Source organism: Heloderma suspectum, chromosome 1, assembly GCF_057233095.1.
Source record: "Heloderma suspectum isolate Gila_16-S chromosome 1, 16-S_ref, whole genome shotgun sequence".
NCBI lineage: Eukaryota > Metazoa > Chordata > Lepidosauria > Squamata > Helodermatidae > Heloderma > Heloderma suspectum.
This window is the reverse complement of record NC_139458.1, coordinates 308,135,095-308,153,531: the sequence shown is the minus strand read 5'-3', so window position 1 is coordinate 308,153,531 and position 18,437 is coordinate 308,135,095. Positions and strand designations below refer to the sequence as shown.

At 42.4% G+C, this 18,437-nt stretch overlaps 1 long non-coding RNA gene across 2 annotated transcripts in view; it reads right to left on the bottom strand.

Moving 5' to 3' along the window:
- Positions 1 to 5,165: 5,165 nt before the first annotated feature.
- Positions 5,166 to 18,437, bottom strand: part of LOC146359345 (uncharacterized) — a 50,312-nt gene continuing 37,040 nt past the window's right edge. The window contains exons 3-6 of one of the 2 annotated variants that reach the window (XR_014786626.1): positions 11,799 to 11,954; positions 10,599 to 10,684; positions 7,380 to 7,453; positions 5,166 to 5,658 (exon numbers count right to left, since the gene is read on the bottom strand). This is a non-coding gene — a long non-coding RNA (uncharacterized LOC146359345). Of the gene's footprint in view, positions 5,801 to 7,379; positions 7,454 to 10,598; positions 10,685 to 11,798; positions 11,955 to 18,437 lie in introns of both variants that reach the window. The other variant, XR_014786625.1, reaches the window with a different exon arrangement.

Genomic DNA, 18,437 nt, shown 5'->3' with positions numbered 1-18,437 from the left:
GCATGGGAATGTGTACAGCATGGGAATCACAAGGCTGAACACAGCCCACTTACCACTGTCAACTCCAGGTTTTGGACGGCCCTTGGGCAAGACACCTTCAGTTGGCGCCCTTCCTCAGTGAGTCTACCATCTCACTGCCTTCTCACTGCCTTTGTCACCAGCTGCTATCGCTCCTCATTCGGTGCAGAGACAAATGAGAGGTGGCGGGCGCCGAGAGGAGGTGCTGAGCCCGCTTGGCACAACAACAACAGCTGCGCCCCGATGCCCCACGGGAAAGGGGTGAACTCTCTCTCCTAGCCCTTAAGTTCAGAGGCTTCCCACCCTTTCCCCCCAAATGGAGACCAACTGACTCCCTAAGGCTAGAATCTCCTGCTAGGCTGCTCCCTCTTAAGTTTTCCTCTTAGGCTAAGGCAATTATCATCTGTAAGCGTCATTAGGTTAAGTGGAAATAAAGCCTTGGAAAAGCGCCCTTTTGTCTGCGTGTTGATTCTGGGCTACTTGAGCATTTCAGAAGGCAGCAAGGGCACTCCCGACAACCACCACCATTGTCTGGGGCAGAGCGAGAAGCAGGCAAACAAGCAGGCTGTAATGGTGATGAAAAGAAGCAACTCCAGGACGTTCTCGTCAGTGGGCCCCTGCTGGGGTGTTGGCCCTCGGCAGGTGCCCAACCAGACCCACCCTTGACGCTGGCCCTGTCACCTACCATGAATTGTTGGCCTGCTAGGTGCTTGTCAACCTTCCTGTGCATGCAGTCCCAGGTAGATAAGAAAAACAGATTAATCAAGCCCCTAGCGGGCTGTCATACATAACTGGAAATTGCTTAGCCTCTCATAAGCTGTACATGTCTTCTTTACAGGCTATAAACAGCCCAGTAAAGAAGCAGCCATATTGAAGTCCATCACAGCCCACCGCTGCTGCCTCTCTGTCTTTCTTGCTCAGCTAGAAATTGATTCCTGCACCTGTAATTTCCTAGGTAACTTTCAATGATGTAGCAGAGTTGGAAGACAATTCCAAAATAAATGATCTCTGGGAAAAGACCAAGAGAAAGAGAGAGAGGATTTCAGAAAAGGACCACAAACAGGAAACGTGCTGGCTGAATAGCAAGCTTCGGCTGGTGAACTAAAAATCCATCTCAGATAATTGACATTTATTTGATTGAAACAGCAGGGTGCCCTCCATCACCATGGGAGGAGACCATATGGAAGAACAGTATGAGTGGAGATAATGCCTGTCTGCCGAGTGTGTCAATGTGTTTAGAGATTATTCACAGGGCTCTGGGGATTCCTGTATGGTAATGTTTCAGCTAAATTAGAATCAGATTAATTGTTCTAATCTAATTGAAAGACAATGTTTATCAAATTATTGCTCATTCACCACATGATATTGCCGAGTCATTATTCTGAGTTGAAATAAAAAATAATAAAAATAATGAAAAGGCTCTCTTGTAGCACATCTGCTCAAGAGCTCCATAAGATTTCTGAGCCCTACACATGAGTGTTAATGTAGTTTATAACTCTATGAGGTAACAAATAAATTAGAGCCAAAAGGTTTTCAGATGACAAATCTGCTGTCTTTCTGTGAAAGTGCTTCTTGTTGCATAATGCAGCCCTAAGTTAATTAAAATGTTTTTGCAGAGCTGAGTTTCATTTCATTTTAAGTAAAGAATATTTCTTCTCTGAGAATTAAGTGTGGGGGTTTTCTGCAGCAAGTAGCATTTAAAAAACTAAATTAAAAAAGCACATTTTAGTTCTGCTACATTTAGTTTTATCTTGCTTTAATTTTTCCCCCCACCAAATGATACTTTGAAATTTATTTTGTAAATTGCTTTTGTAATTTAGTAACAGATAAATGTTGTTATAGTTCTCCTGGAAACCCTCATTGAATTCCTGCAGTCAGGTAGATTACAAATCAGGTAGTTGGCTGTGCTAAAAATACTAACCATCTTAACATCTGCTCCTATGTAACACCATCTCATAAGTGAGACAAAAACCGCCTCTCCGCAGCTGCCATTTTCATTTCAAGGCCAGCTTCCATTGGTGCCTATGGGAGCTTCCCTTGAAATACAAATAGCATCTTGAGAGAGGCAGTGTTTGTTGGGACTGTGGCAGGAACAGAAAGATTTTTTTAAACAAAGATTCTCCCCAACTTCAAGTCCTGAGGCTCTTCAGGATACCCAATGGCTGCTATTTAAATAACGATTGTGCACATTAATTGCATCCACACAATTAACACTGCTATCTAGTTTGCTCCTGAATCAAAGCAAAAGTGACCCAGCAAAGATCAGGTAAATAATAATTCTGCCACTTTTGTGAGTGACATGTGCCATGCTTTCTCAAGTCATGGATAACAGGAAGGCCTTTACGGATTTAGGTTGTTTTAGGATCTGCTCCTGCTGCCTGTGTTTGTGGACTATTGGCACCAGGAAGGAAAGCCTTCCCCCACCATTCGGGGATGGGGCTTCATTTCTGGTGTTGGAGCCTGGCTGGAAGAAAATGGCGTGGTGGGAAGGGTTGTGAGTGGAAAGTAGCAGGCAGAGGAATGATTCAGCAAGTCCCCTCCTACATATGTACTGGAAACTGACTCCACTGCTTTATTGTTTAGGGTGGTGACCTGCATACAAAGACAGTTCTGAGGCTGCCAAGTGCTGTTTGTCTCTCATATAATATATTCAGGATCAGCAAAGCTCTCTTCTCCCTCCCTCCCTCCCTCCCCCCACCAATGTTGCACCACTTATTGACACTGAGTGAGATGTTATTTTTACACAGGGGCCAAACAGCAATGCAGCTCTCTTATCACAAGAAAAGGATCTCCTGCCCAGCACACATATCCCCTCTCCATGTATGACATGGGGAAAGAATATTGCACCGTTGTTAGGCTTGGATGAAGAGGTGCCCTTTGGTTAGCACCGGTTTCCCCAGCCTGGTGCCCTACACAGAACATCTTTCAGACACAGTAAGGCTCCTCCTCGCGGAAGAGTGTTTCATGAGAAGTCACCCCAAATCAGAGAACTTCTTCCATTTGCACAACCACTGCACATTATATAAGATCTTCTCAAGAACGTTTTACAGCCCACAAGGCTCTCTTCACACCTTGGAATCTCCTGAATCTCCCACCAATCAGCTTCCTGGGATGACCTCTAGTATTATGAGAAAAAAGAAAAACTCTCCCTATCCACTTCCTCCACACCATAATTTTGTAGACCTCTATCATGTCTCCCCTTACTCACCTTTTTTCTAATCTAAACAGTCCCAGACGTTGTAACTTCCCTCATAGTGGACTTGTTTGATGTTTTAGTTGCTCTTTTCTGCAACTCTTTCAACTCTACAATATCCTTTTTTAGGTGCAGTAATGAGAACTGTACACAGCATTCCAAGGGCATCTCTATTTTATTTATTTATTTATTTATTGCATTTATACCCCGCCTTTTTTTCTCTTGCAAGGAACCCAAGGTGGCTGACATTATCCTCCTCCTCTCCATTTTATCCTCACAACAACAACCCTGTTAGGTGGGTTGGGCTGAGAGTCTGTGACTGGCCCAAAGTCACTCAGTGAGCTTCCATGGCTGAGTGGGGACTAGAACCCGGATCTCCCAGCTCCTAGTCCAACACTCTTGCCACTACACCACACTGGCTCTCTACATCTCTACACCTCCAGTTTATTGCACATTCATGATTGGCCACTCACTGACCTGTGCAGGTCCATTACACGACGTCGTCATCATCCAGTCATTATCCCACCATTTCCACCCACCTATCCTATGTTTTCCTCAAATGGAAAAAATGTGGTATTTTTCCAAATATGCGCAAATGGAGCACCATGACCTCCCTGTGTATTTCTCCCCTAGTGTGAATGAACTGCTGTGTGTTGGCGGCTGTGGGTGGTTGTTTTTAGTTTTTGGGGGTGCAGTCATGGTGGCGAAGGTGGTGACGATGGGCCATTGGGTGTGTTGCCTTCCCGTGCCTTCACCACTTTGGGTCCTTGCCATTTTTGGCCTGCAGCATTCTGAACAAGGCAGCAGGTCAGCAGAACGGTAGAGCGGCAAGGCAGCAGAGCAGCAGGTCAGCAGAGTGGCAGAGCGGCAGGTCGGCAGAGCAGTGTGCCGGCCTTCCGACCTGCTGGGACACCCCCCTGCTGTGCATTCCCAGCAAGTAAACAGCTGAGTAAATAGCAGAGATCATCAAAAACACTGAACAGGGAGGGGGGGGCCCAGGGAGATCGGTGGGGGGACTGTCTGTGTGTCAGTCCCCATCCACCAGTAATGTGCAAGGGGAGGGAAAGCGGCAGGAACCAGGGAGGCACTGTCGCTACACCCCAAGAGCGTGTAATGCTTTTTTGCGGAAAGGTGGCGATGCCTCTGATGTGGAATTCTCCGCCTGTATGATGGAGCCCCAAGTGTGGCCGCACCACAGATTTGCAGTATGATATTGGCAGTTTTAATTTCAATTCCTTTCCTAATGATGCCTAACATGGAATTTGCCTATTTTGCAGCGGCCACACACTAGATGGACATTTTCATCAAGCTGTCCACCACAACCCCAGGCTCTCTTTCTTGGTCGGTCACCACTAGCTCAGATCCCATCAGCGTACACGCAAAGCTGGGATCTTTTGCCCCTATGTGCATCACTTTACACTTGCTTACATTGAACTGCATTTGCCATTTGGACGTCCATTCTCCCAGTTTGGAGAGATTTTTACTTTAAGCTAAGATATGCTGGTATTTTTGGTATTTTGGCCCCTCCCCCTTTGCCTTTGGCCCACCAGAGGAATGTGGCACCCGAGAGCTTTTCTGAAATAGAATTCAGCCCTCGGGCTAAAAGAGGCCCCACACCCCTGCTGTAATGCAGCCCCTGGTGCATCAGGGCACTGCACTGTGAGGAATCTCACACTAGTGCTTGGGCAGGTGTTCACTGAATAGCAATGATCCATTTTCTTCTTCCACTAGCAGTTCTGTGGAACCAAGCGGTCGACAAGGAGTTTGCAGGAGTATCATGCAAAGGTTAAAAGGTAGTTGGGCAAGGTTTGTGAGACCATGAAGAAAGGCCCAAAGAAATTGCTCCCGCCATTAACGTGGAAGGCGCAGTGACAAGATTTGTTTGGGAAGGATTCATGGTGCGCATGTAATTTGCATTTATCATTTTTATGATGCACTCAGTTAACTTAAATATCTCATTTAAATACATTTTATTATTCATATTCTTTACACTCTCCACTGCAGTTATTTGGAAATGAGTCAGAGTGGCTGTGGTAATATCTAGAGAATCATAACAGATGGCAGCATAGGAGAAACACATAGGAAGGCCATTTGTAAGCGGAATATATAGCTTAATCTATTGTCAGCACAGAGAAAGGAAACATTCTGCTGTGTAGGTGACTTTGTCAGGCATCAAATAAAAAGATTTGCAAACTAACATCAGAAGTGGCCTTTCTGAAGGAAGGGATTACTTGAATCTTATTACTTCTTTTAAATTACTTTTAGCGTTACAAATGTACAGTGAGCTTTTCAGACCTGTGAAGCAGTAAAGGGTAGTCTCTGATGCAAGGAACTTGGAGATCAGTTCTGATTTCAGATAACATAAGCACGTCATCACGTGGGATGGGGCAACCACCTTTGGGAACCAGCCTTGAAATGCCAATGACAGGGCCAAACACAGCTCTATCCTGTTTGCAAGATAAAGGTCAATTGTTATTGCTCTACCTCCAGCATTACTAAATTTAGCCTTTGATAAAGGCTACAGTTGTCCAGTTCACCTCTGGAAATTTTGACATCACTGGTCTTGCCTTATCACATCGCATGGAGGAGCTGAAATGGAATGATAGAATGTTAAGGATGGAATGAACCAGTTAGGCTGCAATGCTACACACGATTACCTGGGAGTAAGGGCTGTTGAACACAATGGGCCTTACTTATGAGTAGCCATGTAAAGGACTGCACTGTTAGCTCAGCAGCTTCCTTTTTGCAGAAGCAAAAATACCCTATACTCAACCACCCATGACTGATTTAGTTCATGTACATGCAAGCAAATGCATACTGTATATGCTCAGAAGTAAATCACACATTTCTCAATGCTGTCATGTAAGCATGTGTAGGATTGCAGCCATAATCTCCAACAGACTTTCCAGATTATTTAAAAAGCTGGAGCACAGTCCAGTCAATGTTAAGTGCATTTTAAATTCATTATTTTAAATGGGATAATTAAGCACATGTTCAGAACTTTACCGTTGAAATAATTGGGACTTAAATGTGCCTATCTTTGACTGGGCTGTTCCCCTATTTTTTGTGGGTTCCTCATGCTAACCCAAATTTGACATCCATAGTTCAGTATACCCTGTCCCTAAGTAGTTGGCAGGTAATATAGCTGCAACAGGTATGGAAGAACTATGGGGAAATGTTCTCTACTGTCCACCATTTGTCTGTTTGTTTGTTTTCACATGTGCACTCCAGTGGGAACTCTCATATTTAGTCTAATTTTTAGAAAGGTAATTAGAAAAGGCAGACAGCTAGAAATTAGGGGTATGCATCAGATTCAGCCTTATCCCAAACTGAATTGGGCTGATTCAGAAAGATTTGGGAGATATCCAAATCTAAACTGGGCTTTTCCAAAGCAGAGCTCCTCCAAAGCAGACCAAATCAAAATCTAAACCTTCCTGAAGCTTTGTTAGGAATTCATAGATTTGGAGGGACACAGAGACACAGATGGCGTGTCTGCAAAATTTGATACAAGCTATCTATATAAAGAAAGAATCAGGGTGGGGAGAGAGATGAGGGAGAAGAGGGGGTGTAGTTTTGTGACTGACAGCTCTAACTTCTAATCACAGTGAATGCTTTTACTAGGATTCTCTAATCATGGTGCTTTGGGGCAGGAATGTTGAAGTAATGCATCACAGGGCTGTTTCAGTGTTCAATACTCTGGGCTTTTCTACATGAGACATTTATTGTGCGCTTGTCATTCCCTACTCACGGTTGTTTATGGTTCTTTAGACAATGACATGACCCTCCAGTTTCGCTTCTATGTCTAATCAGCACTTTTGGCAAGTTTTTTTAGAGCAGGGAATATGCAGCATTTAATTGTGAAAGCAAAAGAAAGTGTGATTTCCTCTTATGTATTTGTACTATTCCATTATACCACAGTGCCACTTAGAGGTTATGTAGTGGAAAAGCATGAAAAGAAACACATCTCATGTAGTGCTTGGATCTCAATTCTGCGATGAAAACTAAAATAGATACAGCTGATCAACAGTCAATTAAGAGCCTCATGTAGAAAAGCCCTTTGCTAGTTCTCTCTCCCAGGAGCAGAAAATTTAAAAGAGTTTTTGTGTAGTGCATGCAGCCTGGAAGCACTGGGTGCTTGCTTGAAACATTCTGGATATTCAAGTCCTACTTGTTCTGCCGCTGTATGCTCCACATTCATCATCAGTCCCTCTCCTATTGCAGTTTACGTGACTTTGATGCCAACTGAGAAGAGAAAAAAAAAACCTTTAAATAGTTTCCATTCATTATAACTTCCTAGCCCCTGCATCTAGCCATTTTCATACAAAATGCTGGAAAAACCATTAAGGAGAAACAACTCACTTCCCCCCACCTAAAAATTTAAAGATTCCCCTTCCACACAAACCACTGCGCCTCTCCTTCTGATATTTTGCAGGCTTCTTAACTAGGGCCACCTCTATGCTTTATGTCATTTTCATAACAATTGCCTAGAAAATACATAGGGAAATAAGCACTTACTTTGGGGGGATGCCAAATTGTAAAAGGCTGCTGCTGCACAAAAATCCTATCAGCAGATTCCTCCTTTAACAAAGAAAACTTAAAAGGTGCCTAGCACCTGTGCATCTAAGCACAAAAATCCCTCCTGCATGCATTTGTCTGAACAGGGTTACTATATCTGCAAATTCCATCCAATTGTGTTAAAAACAGCAAAAGCATTATAGCCGTTTGTTGATTTGCAACGATAGTCAATGGGAGACACAATGGGATTTCCAAGGGAAATCTGAGCTCATTCCAAGCTCAAGATTCAGATTCAACCCCTGAGTCAAATTGGGTGGCTTCCAAATCAGTCAAAGGCCAATCAGGCTCTTTTCCAAATCTTGTGGTCAGCACACCAGAAATGGTGGGAACTTGATGTGGTGGTGCTCAACCCTGACAGTGTACATCGCCCTCCTCATGTAGCTTGCCTGGCTAAATGCAGAATATCTATGAAAGGCAAGGCTCATCTTACTTCAGCCACCGATTGAGAGACCAAGTAACCTGAAGCCAGATGACTTGGTATTTAGTTGCTACTTTCAGCTGATATTTATGTTTTCTCTTTAATTGCTGCTAGTTTTAACTGCTGTTGCTAGTGTTTAACAACTTGTTATCCTTGCTGTTGGTTTACGTGGATGGGATCCAGTTAAGTCCTCTGCTGATGGAACTGCTTCCGCCAGCAGAATGGGGAGGTTGGTGGACCTTCTGCGGTTAGTGAACCTGTGGAGCAGATTTGGAGGGACACAGAGGCTGTAGGAGGAAGCGAGGACGAACACGTCCCATTGCATGAGTGGACTTGCACTTGCATGATGTTAGATTTCACCCTACTTTTTAAATATTGTTTGACTCGCCTGGTTTTTTCTCTCTCTACTACTGCAATAATATTTTTAGATGTGCTCATGTGTTATACATTATGATTTTATGGTTTGGGTTATTATAATTTTCATATGTTGTAAGCTGCCTTGAGACGGGTAACTCTGACACACAGATTGTGAATGCAGAAAAAAATATGTCCCTGCGGACAGACCTCCTGACTATCACATGGGTTCCACTTGACCCTGATTTTCTTTCTTCCTTTCTGGCCATGGGCCAAAGGGTCACCTATTATGTCACGTTAGTATTTATGTATTTTCCATTTTATTATAATTTGCTTATTTCCAGGATAAATTTATCAGTTCTAACTTTTGGAAAATATAGAATGACTATAGAACAGAACTGAAAATTCCATGGGGCTATTCCATTTTGCCTAGTAAATATATGTATATTCAACATGATACAAATCATCATTATTGACCCAATGATATTTCTCTGATCTTAACCTTTGCACATAACTATACATTATAAAATTGGTTAGCTAAGTGTTATATTATGAAGTAACTGATTCCCAAATACCATAGGACAAAGGTTTCCAAGTCTGAATGCTACAAACTGAAGAATCCAGATGAAAGACTACACTTATATGGGTGAAAAGCCCAGCAATAAATAAAATATGCTATAATCTTTTCTGTTAACTTTAATCTTAACCATACATTTTTACAGCTGTATTGACACTCTCCAAAAAACAAATTTCTAGGAAACATGGAGAACAGCATTAACTAAGGGCTCAGTGCTTCAGTCCTGGTGCAAGAAATTGTACCACTGACCTCAAGTGAACTGTTCTATATGGAAAAATTAGGTCAGACCCTACAGAGTGTTAAAGCACACCATTATAATTCAGGGACTCAGGCTACGGAAGACACCTGTGTATTCTGCGTCTGCGTGCCTTGCGTGGAGTAAAAATAAAACAAAATAAAACCTGTTCTTGAATTGATTTGCCCTTTGTCACTGCCACAGATACGTTTTCCCTGTTATGACAGGTAGTTGTAATTCTATTAGCAGCTCATCAACTTCCCTGTGAAATCGATCTATGTTGGGCTAGCTGGGTCTTCTTAAAGGGACTGATTTATAGCTTCTGCAGGTTTAAAAAAAAAAAGGAAGAAGAAGAAGTAATTCTGCCTCCACTGTGATCAAAGTGCCCAAACAATGTCTGAAAATGAATAACTTTTAGCCTCACTGCAGGTTGTCTTAGTGGCAGATGAGCTATGACCTTTGGCTGGCAGTTTTGCTGAGAGGCCTACTGATGCTGGCATGTATAAATGACTGTCAATTTCTTTTATTAATTTACCTTGCCATCTCATGTATAAACTAGATTTCATTCTCTCCCCGCCATCCACCTTAAATGTCTTCAGCATCAATCTACCATGTTTGCCTAATTTGCAATTTTGCACCATGCTGCACAAGCAGTCAGATATGGAGAACTTCAGAAAATGTATTTCGATGCCTGTCCTTTCATGCATATTGTAAATGGGGGCACATAGGTGACTTTTCAGTTGACAGCACTTTAGTTAAGGTCATGGAAGGAGGTTATCATAATACTTCTATTTATTGAGTGACATCAAGAGGAGGGTAATGGATCACTGTGGTGCAAAAGCTGTCCCTGAATTTTAAAAGGTAACCACTTGAGTTGCATTAATTATCTTTCAGAAGATCGAGCAAATTATTCCATTTTTTGTTGGACAGAAGGCAAATTATATCTCCAATGTCGCAGAACTACATACCTCTTTATTGATAAAATATTCACAACCTAGCTTTGGCAACAAAAATATCAAAATGCAATTAATGTAAAATGTGTGACTTTCTAATCCTAACCAAAATGTACTCTTGTCAACTCCTTGTTTCAACAGGGGCATATAACATGTGAAACGTGAACCTTGCAAAATGCTATATTCACAAATCATAAGCAGTGAGCAGGATCATATTCATATTCTGAAAAGCATGAGCATGGGCAATTCCTGTTTTCAGTGTGTGTTCCACTCACTTAAATAATGTTGCATTGGATCAGATGTTGTTCAACAAACCTTCAAGCAGAAATCATAGCTGTGAAAAGTGCTGAGTATGAGAAAGCTGAGAAAAAGCAGAGCACAGTCTTGTGGTTAAACGCTATATAGCCAAAATTATAACCCCATTAATTCAGAAAATGTGTCAATATTGTTTCCCTCAACAAATCAATACAATACTTTAGAAATTAATATACATTAAGAGTGCAATGCTAAGGGACTAATGCTTTATAGAAAGAGAACTCCAGTTTCAGAGCCCTCCCTCTGTCCTATGCTTTGTTTGCCAGAGCCAGGCAGAGCAAGAGAGACAATGGGGCTTTTTACAGCTTCCTGTTCCTCCATTTTGCTCATCCACCTGGGGGCAGGTGATGGATATTGCGGATCCACATATCTCCACCCCTCCCACCAGAACACCCCTTTTTCACCCTCCCTGACCTGTCCCAAGGATGCTGTGCTTTCTGCAGAGGCTGGGAGGGGTGGGAGTGGGCTGAAAATCCCCACTCGGATTTCCCCTCCTGAGGCTGTAACTGTTTCTACAGCCCTGGGAGGGGAAATCCACCCTAACCTATTTTCCCTGAGAAGCTCTCCCAGGGGATTGCTCCCACAGGATTGCTCTGTAAGATTCTTAAGAGCACAGAAGAGCTCTGTTACATCTAGCTCAGCACCTGTTAACAATGGTTACGCCAGACAGATATGTTCAAGGAGCCCACAAGCAAGACATGAAGGCTGCAGTTTCCCTCTTCTTTGTCCTCCAAAAACTGGAACTCAGAGGCCTGTTGTCCCAGAACGTGGAGATTCCATGTAGCTACCACGATGGCTTATAGCTACTGAATAGACCTATCCTCCATGAATTTGGCCATCTCTACACCACGTGACAATAAAATCTATGCAGTAATTATACATTGGTTCTATGTGGCCACCTCCCAGTCATCTGGTAAGGGGGATAACTTTACATTCACATTTGAATTCTTTAAGAACCCTCAGGTGTGTGCTAGTAATGTTGCCGAAGTTCATAATTTTCTGCTTTGGAATTCAAACCTCAGGCACTCATAATACTCACCTTCAATGCAAAGCTAGCACTATGGACCTATGCATTCTTTTACAGCTCAGATTGTTATCCAAGCTGAAGAACTCCTTCCTCCCTTCCAACCTATCTACTCCCATCTTCGCACTTAACTCACCTGTCAGCAGTAGTAGCATCTCTAGCATTAGGGGGTCTTGCTGGAGGCCTCTCTTCTTTCCAGGTGCCAGGGACCCTGGTAAATTTAATTTTCCCAGGGGACCTTAGTCCTTGGCTTGGAACTCCCAGGATTTCTCTTTCATGTACTGCAACTCATCTACAGTATGGGCATAATACTATGAATTACTACTAAATAATACATAGTTGCTGTAAGGACTGTTGAAATAATGAATGTAAATACTCTGAAGCTCTATTGTAAAGATGTATTATCACCATCAGAGTTGGCACTAGCCACCACTCGTACCAGATTGGCTACCCCACATCAAAATAATCAGGCTGCCCCTTTTCTAGTCATATTTCCAAAAAGTGCTTCTAATGAATAACGTCATTGCCTATTGACATCGGTATTACATGATTTTATGAACTGCTTCCCTGCGGGAGTTGGACCAGTCCTCCAGACAAAGGATCTTGTACATTTTGACTAAATATTCTCCCTCTGGTCTTTCCTCCAGAGTTCAGAGACTGCCACCTCAAAGGAGCGCTGTAAGAGATGGCATTATTATTATATTATTATTATCATCATTTCCATACTCCCCACAGCCAAAGCTCTCTGGGCAGTTTACAAAGATTAAAAACAATTATAGATATAATATACAAAGTGTAAACCCATTTATATAAACTATATAAACAGACAGCACACACAGAGACAACATATATCTAAAAACAATTGTAAACCATCAACCGTAAGACAAATCCAGGACCTGATTAAAAACCCATCATACGCTGCCAAATGCCTGAGTGAAGAGAAAGGTCTTCACCTGGTGCCGAAAAGATAGCAATGTTGGTGCATCATCAAGGAGATCATTTCATAATTGCAGGGGCCACTGACAAGAAGGCCCCCTCCCCTGCTGCCACCTTCCAAGCCTCCCTCAGAGGAGGGCTGCTGAGCATACTGTACAGGTCGGTTCATGCTAACACAGTCTTCCCCAACCTATGGCCCTCCAGGTGTATGGACTCTTATCAGCTCAAGCCAGCATGACCATGAGTACCACACACACACACACCTCTTTCTGGGCTTCAGGGCTTCCCAACATCACCCACTATTTACTCCTGTGCAGGTCAGTGACAACAATACAGAATGTCTAGGCCAGGGGAGAGGAACCTTTGTGGCCCTCCAGATGTTGTAGGGCAACAATCAGTGATGCAGCTAGTACTGAACTTTGGGGCCAAAGTCCAGGGTCCTGCAGCCCAGGGGGCTTCCAAATGACCACCCAGAGAGTGGTACTTGATGAGGGCATCAGGACAGCAGAAGCAGTCATGATGGTGCTATGATTTAAGTGAGTTAAAATACAAACCAACACATGCTCAGAGTATTATATTCTTTTAAATCAGGGTTGGCACACAATTTGGTTGCTGTTGTTCTAACATACCGGGAATGTAGAAGCAGATCTAATGCATGGAATGGCAGAACGAAAACAGAAATGTTAGTTGTGTGCTTTGTGGCCATCTAAAGGGCCCCCGATAAGATCATTAAGGCCAGGAACTAAAATTACCTAAGTGCACCATGGACAAAAATTCCCATCATTCCAACCCTCTAGCCATTCTGTCTGGGGGTGATGGGATTGAAGTCCAATGACATCTAGCGGGCCACAGGTTTCCCACTCCTGGTCTAGGCATATGGCGCTATTCCTCAGATGCAGGATACACCAGCCTAGAGCACTGAAACCAAGGGTAGGCAGTTTGTGGCCCTCCAGATTTTTGGGCCTACAACTCCCATCAGCACTAGACAACATAGCCAGTGGTTAGGGATGTTGGCCAAAACATCTGGAGGACCACAAGTTGCCCACCCTGATTTAAACAGAAAAGGGTATTTTTATTGGCAAACCCGGGAAGATAAAGGCATCATCAACTATACGGACAATTCAAAAAGGAAAATAAAGGTTAAAAAAATAAAAAGTTAAAAAAGATACTCATCTCTTCTGGTTCAGTGCAGATATTAGTTTTACAGAGCTGATAAGTAAAGTCTAAAAAGTTGCTAAGGTAAGAACCAGTATACTCACACCTCTATAGGAAATAAAACAGATAATAGGCAAAAGCCTCTTGACCAGTTATACTTTTGGTACTGGAGCTTAGAGACACATTTGAACCACCCAGCGAGCTTCTAATATTGGGCAGTATAGAAATGTAATAAATAAATAAATAAATAAATATACATTTTCTATGGTTTGGATCCAACCCATAGAAAAGTGGGCTCTGGAAAGTGGCCCTGGCTAGTGTACAAAATGTATCCAGAAGGGTTTTTTCTCCTTCGCACATGAGAACACAATATTTGCTAGTCTCTGCATCATAAGTTCCACTGCGGCTTGATGAAAAGCCTCAAATCCTGCCTGGTGGTCTCTGCATAGTTTAAGGAGAGCGTGTGTCAGCATTAAGCATACAAACTTTTGGCTTTACTACAACCCTTTTGTATACTGCAATGGAACAAATGGGCCATTAAACCCATTTAATCAGCCAACAGACAATTTACCCAGTCTGGGGAATCCCCAAATTGCATTGGGGCAATATGGAATCTGGCTGCTTAACTCAAATTTATGGTCCATTTTCACTGGCTTAAACAAGGGCAGGCATCTCGACCACTCATGTTATGCCGGTGTAAGTATTATCGTATTCATTCTCCTAAAAATGACAGAATAACCATCTTCTAAATAGCATTTAGCCCAGAGGAGAAGACCTATAGAGGCTACCAGCTGGAATAAAATGACCTCTGATATGAAACAAGGAAGTCTTTGAACAGTTACCCATAGGAAATCATTTCAAACTCCTAATTAAACGAATTATTAATCCTCTTTCCTAATAGACCTTTTATCACAGGGTGATTTTTTTCTTTGGTTGAACATAAGGAAAGGGATCAAAATAAAACAGTCCATATCATAATGCCTTATACAACGCTACTTGGAATACTCAGTAGTGAGTTAGGTAATTTTAGACTGTGGACTCAATGGTCTTATGGGGGATGGCGGACTCTTTAGATGGTAATGTATATTGCTTTACTTACGTTACTTCAAACTGTGGTATTCCTGTCCTGCTGCGTTTGGGAGCCCTCCTGCTCATTCTGCTGAGTAGGGCCCTAGACTTCTGCCCCAAAGTCCTGCCTGATGACACTACTGAGAGTACTGTCTACAGTTCTGATCACCATATCTCAAAAAGGATACTGCAGACCTGGAAAAGGGCTAAAGCAACTTTCTTATGAGGAAAGATGACAACAGTTGGGGTTTTAAGAGTCTGGGGCGGGGAAAACAAGTAAGTGAGGACATTATAGAAGTTTGTGAAATTATGCATAGTATGGAGAAAGTGGATAGAGAGTTTTCTCCATCTCTCCCTCTCCCTCTCCCTCTCCCTCTCTCTCTCTCATAATACTAGAATCCACATTCATCCAACTAAGCTGAATGGATTCAGGACAGACAAAAGGAAGTATTTCTTCACACAGGGAAGATTTAAACTATAGAATTCAGTCCCACAAGATGTGATGATAGCCATCAGCTGAGATGGCTGGAAAAGAGGATTAGACAGATTCATGGAAGATAAGGATATCAGTGACTACTAGTGATGAAGGCTGTATGTTGCCTCCAGGTTCAGAAGCAGCATGCCTCTGAATTACCAGTTATGGGAAACAATTGTGGGAGAGGGTGATTGCCTTCATGTCCTGCTTGTAGGCTTTCCATGGACATCTGGTTGACCATTCTGGGAAAAAGGATGCTGAATGAGATAGGCCTTTGGTCTGAATGATCCAGCAGTGCTCTTCTTATGTTCTTCTATAAAGCTTCTTCTCCTGAGTTTAACCACTCTAGCCTCAAAATGTGTAATGTGTAAGGGGACGCAGATAGTGAATCTTGGTGTGGGAATATAGGGGCACTCTAAGTGCACAAGTGAAACGCTGGAGGGCTTGGGTCTAAACCTGCTGGAAATCTCTCATATTAAAACTTCGCCCTGGTAAGATTAGGTGCCAGGCGACCTTAGCGAAGCCAATGAGTGTGGAATTAAATTGTAAGTAAAACCTTTATTCTTTCTCTCTTCTTCCAATATCTCATTTCAATCAAAAGGCCATACTGCAAATTATAATTCAAGTTGTAGCTAGGACTTAATTATGCTATCTGTTTTTATTAATTGCATATCTGCAAGATGCACACCTACACAATTATTACACTCTGCTATTAGTTGGTGAGCAAAACAACATAATTAAGATGTATAAAAAGGATCCTGCCTTGTGAGTAAATATTTTCTTTTTAATTATATTATTACCTGGTTTTATGCTGCTAATTACCAGAATTTGTTGTATAATTGACTCAGCAAGGGGAAAAAAGTCATCCAACCAGCACTGCTTCAAAACAGCATGAACATGGTAATAGATTCCAGTAATTTTAATCTAACAACCTATGGGTCTGTGTAGGATTTAGTATGCTCACAAGTTTAGTTTATCATATTCAAATTAAGTATTAAATCGATACCTAACTCCTGTGGGAGACAGTCATTGCAAAAGATAAAGCAACTTGGTCTTTCTGGTAAGACTCTGCATTCGTGGAAGAACTATGCTCCTGGTGCAACTACAGACAGCCTTGCTGTCAGCCCCAACTGTTGGGCAGGTGGAGCAGGTGTCTAGGATCCAGGGCTGTCAGGGGGCTAAGGTTCTGGATTAGCAAGAAAAATCGAGATGCTAAGAGAATATAGAGAATCGAGGATGGGGCGAGCCAGATTTGGCCTGTGGCTTGTTCCGTTTCACATTCTCAGTCTGGATGATGAGAGGGGGCACATGGTCAGCATGGGACTGTGCTGGGTCGCAATGGGTTGACTGACTGTGCTTGAGTAGTAATGGCACCGCAAGAGGGCTGCTGCTGCTTACATCATCATTCACTGCCACCTTATAATCAGCAAAGCCAGTGCATAGGGTGGCCAGGAGTCCTACTTTACAGAGGACAGTCCTTCTGTTTTGGAGACCTGTCAGAGGACAGTCCTTTATTTGAAGGTGTCCTCTGTTGGATAGGCTGACCAGTCAAAGTCAGATTTAAAGTCAAAGAACCATAAAGAGTGAGCGCCTTGAAGGTGCCCATCAACAGTTAACACTGGACAGCAGACTGAGCAGGCATACTAGTCAGTCTTCTCTACTATGTTGAAATGCCGTATTTCTATTTAAAGTATAGTTATTTCATATTTACACTTTTTATAATATTTATAAATTTGCATATATATTGCACATTTGTCTCTTCTTTTTTGATGATGAGTTTCTCTTCTCTAGTGATACATAAGCAGCCACACTATCAGTGCTGCTTGTCTCCAGGCCAAGAGGTCAAGTGGCATGACCTTGTTGCACAGAAGACCACACCGTCTTTAGTTGCTGGATGCAAAGTAGCCAGAGACCTTCTGCACAGCAGAAGCAGAAGCACCCTAGGTAGGAAGGCAATTAGTGGGCCCTTCCTCTAGAAAATGGAAATTTTTCATTCTTTTGACCACAGACATTACTGCTATGAAACCCACAGACACCATTACTGTCACACAAAATGACATCATAAGTCGATACACACCTAGTGTCAAGGTTTCCATGAGTCCACAGAGATGACCAAAAAACCCTGGGGTCAGGTCTGCTCTGTATCATAATAATCTCAAGTGGTAAGGAGAACGTTACCACATATCAGGTGCAGATAAATGGCAGAATGCGTGGTAAGATTTGACTGTCTGGAAGAATAGTATAAAAGCTAGCAGGATCTTTCACACTGTCTATTGCTTGTGTGCATACAAATGAATGGAGTTTATGAGGCACTAACAATAGCTGAAAAATCTTATGAGTTTGCTGTTTTCATTCACTGTTTCATTGTTTGCATTTTTTGTTTTTAATGTATTGCACACCGCCCAGAGAACTTGGGCTATCAGGTAGTTTAAAAATGCAATCAGTTCATCCATACATCCATGATAGAAACATGACAGAACTCATGTCATATGTTCAACCTCCATGCTACAAAAGTTTCCTGTGGTATTCTGGTCTGAATTAACCCAAGGGATCCACTCTCCATTTGTATCTAAGGAAAATGGAGAGAGGTTGATGTGGAACACCATCAGAATTTAGACCGATAGAGATTGGGCACTGGCATCAATTCATCAATGTTTTGTAATAATGAGAAAGATAGTAATCACCTTGCAACCTATAGTACACTGACTATATTAAGTAGATCCTAGGGCCAAAAAATCCCAAGTTGTTTTCTAGTACAGTATGTATCCTAAGCTTTTAGAATGTCTGAAATCCCCCTTCACAGGGAGCCTGATGAGGCATAAAGTGAGAACTCAGACTGAAGGTGGAGACAGGAAACATTGTGTGGTGAGGAAGAATGTATCATGTACTTTGCTGTTTTCCCAGAAAGATGTATCCTGTTCCTTTTTACACCGGAATGGATTCCTTGATGGAGTAGTACAAGGTGAGACTTAGTAAGACCCAACCTCACAATCTTAGGGTAGTGAAATATTTTAAACTTGGCCCCTACACTCTACAGATGAAGACCTCCCAGATAAAAAGTTACATTTGATGTTCAACACAAAATTGGTTTGTGCGTCCCTTTTTCAGATATGATATGACATGGAAGTGGTATGGTTCCTG